The sequence below is a fragment of the Jaculus jaculus genome, chromosome 8 (assembly GCF_020740685.1).
Source record: "Jaculus jaculus isolate mJacJac1 chromosome 8, mJacJac1.mat.Y.cur, whole genome shotgun sequence".
Classification (NCBI taxonomy): domain Eukaryota; kingdom Metazoa; phylum Chordata; class Mammalia; order Rodentia; family Dipodidae; genus Jaculus; species Jaculus jaculus.
This window is the reverse complement of record NC_059109.1, coordinates 62,800,513-62,805,926: the sequence shown is the minus strand read 5'-3', so window position 1 is coordinate 62,805,926 and position 5,414 is coordinate 62,800,513. Positions and strand designations below refer to the sequence as shown.

At 42.0% G+C, this 5,414-nt stretch overlaps 1 non-coding gene across 1 annotated transcript; it reads right to left on the bottom strand.

The window, feature by feature from the left end:
- Nucleotides 1-524: 524 nt before the first annotated feature.
- LOC123463273 lies at nucleotides 525-688 on the bottom strand. Its single transcript, XR_006638856.1, has one exon. It is a non-coding gene; the product is annotated as a U1 spliceosomal RNA (small nuclear RNA).
- Nucleotides 689-5,414: the final 4,726 nt, after the last annotated feature.

The window sequence follows — 5,414 nt, the reverse complement described above, 5'->3', positions numbered from 1 at the left end:
ACCATATGTAGAAGTTGGGAAAAGGATCCAACCTTTTACCTTGAAAACTTGGGAGAGGGCTGGGGTGTTGGTTCTGCAATTAAAGACGCTTGCAAGCCTGCTAACCCAAGTTCAGTCCTTGCAAGCAGCCATGTAAAACTGGATGCAAAGTGGCACACTTCTCTGTTATTCCAAAACACCTAGACAATTGGAGGTGGAGCCAGGAGCATTGGGAAGCTTGGGGGCCAGCTAACCATGCCTACTTAGCTGCCAAACAAAAGAGACTGTCTCAAGAAGATGGAAGGAAAAGATAGACCCCTTGAGGTTGTCCTCTGACCTCCACATACACCATAGACAAAAACATACATATACATAACATACACACATACACAAATACATTTTTGAAAATGAAACAAACAAAGGAACACAAAGAATTCAGAGATTCAGAACTGTGGAGAAGCTGAGAAAGAGGAAACTACATAAAGTTAGAAAAATTAGAAGTATGAAGTGAACTAGTTCTTACATTACAGTTCTTTTTTTCTTTTTCTGGGAGAGCATAAATACAGTCCCCCACTACCACAAATTATGCAGTCGAGTTTCCCGCATTTGAGAAAATCATAGGGGACAGCACATACACAGTGCAATGGATAAGCCTCACCTTGGGAAAACCATCTTCATAATCATGATATCTCTCCTGCCAGGTAAATATACATGACAATACTTTAATGTACAGCATATGATATCAGAACTTTTAAATATTTATTTACTTGAGAAAGAGAAAGAGGCAGATGAAGAATGGGCACATCAGGGCCTTTAGTCACCACAAATGAACTTCAGATGTATGTGTCACCTTGTTTGTCAGCCTTACATTGGTACTGGGAATTAAAGGCATGTGCCACCACACCCAGCTTCAGGAATTGAACCTGGGTTCTTAGGCTTTGCAGACAAGTGCCTTAACTGCTAAGCCATCTCTCCTGCCCAAGGTAGAACTTTTAATTAAGAAGATTTATCTTTAGGATGTAGAGCTAGCTCAATTGGTAAAGTGTTTGCCTCCCAAGCACAAGCACCTGAATTTGATCTCAGTAGTCACATAAAATGCCAAATGTGGTGGTAAATGTCTGTAATCTCAGTGCTGGGGAGATGGAGACAGGAGGATCCCTGAGGATTGCTGGCCAGCTAGTCTAGCCAAATTGGTGAGCTATAGGCTAATGAGAGATCCTGTCTCAAAGAAGAGAGACATCCTGAGAGTAACACTCAAAGTGTCCTCTGGCTTCCATATGCACATACACATATGCATTTTAAAAGATTAATCTTATGGTTTTATACAGGGGTTCTTGGACTAAGACACTGTAAAAAAAAAAAAAAAGGCAGATAATTAAGATACCATTAAACGAATTTGGATTTGTATGTAAGTTGGAGTGAGAGTCAGGCAAGGCCAGAAAGGGACAATGAGAAGAAGGAAAATGATACAAATGATAAAGAAGAGCTTAAGGGAAGAGGATAAGGAAACACATGTGACACGAAAGTAGAGGGATAGAATTCTGGGGTTGAAAGGATTAAGGGGAAATAGGGGTAAGCAGGAAAGAGGAAAGTGGGGAATAGGACAAGAGAGTGTTAACTAAAGAATGAAAAAGTAATATGAAAACCAACTTATTGGGACTGGACAGATGGCTCAATGGGGCTTGCCTAAGAACCTACTTCTTTGCAGCTCATTTAAAAATATTTCTAGGGGGAGCCCAGCATGGTGGCACATGCCTTTAATCCCAGCACTGGGGAGGCAGAGGTAGGTGGACTGCAGTGAGTTCAAGACCACCCTGAGACTACATAGTGAACTTCAGGTCAGCCTGGACCAGAGTGAGACTCTACCTCAAAAAAAAAAAAAAAGTGTATATATATATATTTAGGGGGCTAGAGGGATGGCTTAGTGGTTAGGGTGCTTGCCTGCAAAGCCAAAGGACCCTGGTTCAATTTCCCAGGACCTATGTTAGCCAGATGCACAAGGTGGCACATGTGTCTGGAGTTCATTTGCAGTGGCTGGAGGCCCTGACAAACCCATTCTTTCTCTCTCTCTCTTCCTCTTCCCTCCTTCTCTCTCTGTCAAATAAATAAATAAAAATAAAATATTTTAAAAGTTTTAAAAAATATTTTTAGGGCTGAAGAGATGGCTTAGTAGTTAAGGTGGTTGTCTGCGAAGCCTAAGGACCCAGGTTCAATTCCCCAGTACCCATGTAAGCCAGATGCACAAGGTGGAACATGCATCTGGAGTTTGTTTGCAGTGGCTAGAGGCCCTGGCATACCTATTCCCTCTATATCTGCCTCTCTCTATATATATATCTCTATCTCTCAAATAGATAAATAAAATATTTTAAAATGTGTTTTATAAGCATTTAAACAGAAGTAACCTGTGTGTGTGCCACTAGGAAACATGGGTTATTATACATAACTCCCAGCCAGGATGGGATACCTTGCAGTAAGGTCAAGGAGGTCCCTGAGGCCCCCAAAACAATATAGGCTATTACCAATAATCTTAAATTTTTTCCCCTTTAGTTTTTTTCAAGGTAGGGTCTCAGTCTAGCCCAGGTGGATGTAGAATGCACTATGTAGTCCCAGGCTGGCTTTGAACTCAAGGCAATCCTCTTACCTCTGCCACCCAAGTCTGAATTCAAGGTGTGTGCCACTATGACCAATTATTACCAATACTCTTGATTGCCCACCAGAGCTAGATGGTAAGACTATTGCTACAGCTACCACTTACTTTGGTTGCAGAACACTAAGAAATCAAGCTGGAACTAAGCCTCCTCCCTGCTGACTAGGAGCCATAGTGCGAGAAAGTGCTATAAGGACTGCTAGAGGAGAAAAGTCATCAGCAATCTTATCTAGCAGTGGACCCTGGGAGCTATATAACTGACCAGCCAGGCAAGATGTGCCCCTGGTACAATAATGACATGTCTGTTATGGGGGTAACCATGTGCTCTCTGATTGGATGTGATTATGAGGCATGCTCCATGGGAAGGAATTCATACCTGGTACTGAAAACCTAGTCAAAAGCCTGTGGCTGGGAAGGTCATAGACACTAGGAGAAAAGCTACTACTCTTGCTTGGCTAATGGATATGTGTGCCCATCATATTGCTGTCTAAATATCTATGTTTATGCCTATATTAGTGCTGCACTCACTTTTGGTCAGAGAAGTTTCTTTTTGCCTATGGTGGTAGCTACTGGGGAGACCCAAAACTTGTATAAGTGCTGAGAAAAAGTGACATTTGAGTGCTGAACACTAAATGAGATAGCTCTACACATCCTTCAAGGCACAGGAAACACTGTTTCAGAGGTGGCAGAAGGGTTGTAATAGCCAGAGGGTGGGGAAGAATGCTTTGTAATGTGGTCTTCTGGACACAAAGTAGCTGTTGTACTCATGACCGCCCAGTGGCTATTACCTGCACACTATTGGGCCCTTCAATACGTGGTCATGGGTGATAAAGGAGAGGGCAAAACAGTGTCAAAATATAAGAGCAACGAGATAATTAGAAAGAAGAGGTTCAGTGGAAGGGGTGGCGACATGGACACTACAAAGCAATAGGAAGGGAGTATAATTAAAATACATATGTACATATCTGAAAATTGTCAATAAAAATTGGCAAAAATAGAGCTGGGCATGGTGGTACATGCCTTTATTTGTTTTTTTTGTTTGTTTGTTTGATTGTTTGTTTTGTTTTGTTTTGTTTTGTTTTGTTTTTGCTGTTGTTTTTCAAGGTAGGGTCTCATTCTGGCCCCGGCTAACCTGGAATTCACTATGGAACTTCAGGGTGGTCTCGAACTCGCGGCAATCCTCCTACCTCTGCCTCCCAAGTGCTGGGATTAAAGGTGTGCGCCACCATGCCCGGCTTGGTACATGCCTTTAATCCCAGCACTCAGGAGGCAGAGGTAGGAGGATTGCCATGAGTTCAAGGCCACCAGAGACTACATAGTGAATTCCAGGTCAGCCTGAACTAGAGTGAGACCCTACCTCCAAAAAAAAAAAAAATTGCCAAAAATCTATCTTCTTACCTATAATGCCAGTTATGATTTTAGATTCATGGCAAAACTGGGGAAAGATACTGAGGTATCAAATATTACTCCAGTCCTTACACATCTATTTATTAAACCATATATAATTAATAGTAAGCACATTACATATTGGCTCAGTCTCATGCCCATTTCACACAATTGCAAGTCCAAGATTTTCTCTGTGCTTCAACATGTAGATACATTCAACAAACTGGAAGATCTCCAAGCCCCATAATTAGGGATTTGGGGAGAATTCATCATATGGGCATGATAATTATGAACTCCAGAGGTTGGAAAGATGGCTCAAAGGTTAAAAAGTGCTTGCTTACAAAGCCTGCCAGACCAGGCTCAATTCCTCAGCCACCCTTGTAAAGCCAGATGGGCATTGGTTTGAAGCAACAAGACACCCTGGCACACCTATATTCATATATATGCACATACAAATTAATTAATTTTAATTTTTAAAAATTATTAACTAGTTGGGTGTGGTGGTGCACGCCTTTAGTCCCAGTACTTGGGAGGCAGAGATGAAAAGATTTCCATGAGCTCAAGGCTACCCTGAGACTATATAATGAATTACAGGGCAGCCGTGGGGGGGGCAAGACCCTACCTCAAAAAAAATTATTAACTGAGCGTGGTGATGTGTGCCTTTAATCCCAGCACTTTGGAGGCAGAAGTAGGAGGATCACCATGAGTTTGAAGCCACCCTGAGACTCCATAGTGAATTTCAGATCAGCCTGGGTTAGAGTGAAACCCTACCTTGATAAAAAAGCTCCTAGCACCCAGCACTTTATTACAAAGGCTTTACCTTTTGGAGCTCTGGATAAGGAACCAGAATATATACATATATACATATGTGTATATGTACACATAACACATATATATGGTTTGTTCATCCTCCACTCCCCAGGAAGGGTCTCACTTTAGCCCAGACTAAACTGAAAGTCACTGTGATTAAAGGTGTGTGCCACTACACCCAGCTGCTTATTGTTCCTTCATACATGGTCTTTTCTTAATTTATTTTTATTGATAAGTTCCATGATTATAGACAACATCCCATGGTAATTCTCTCGCTCCCTCCATTTTCCCCTTCGCAACTCCACTCACTATTATACCCCTTCTCCCTCCCAATCAATCTCCTTTATTTTGATGTCATCATCTTTTCTTCCTACTATGATGGTCTTGTGTAGGTAGTGAGTGTCAGGCACTGTGAGGTCATGGATATCCAGACCATTTAGTGTCTGGAGGAGCACACTGTAAGGAATCCTACCCTTTCTTTGGCTCTCATATTCTTTCTGCCACCTCTTCCACAATGGACCCTAAGCCTTGGAATGTGTGATAGAGATGTTTCAGTGCTGAGCACTCCTCTGTCACTTCTTCTCAGCACCAT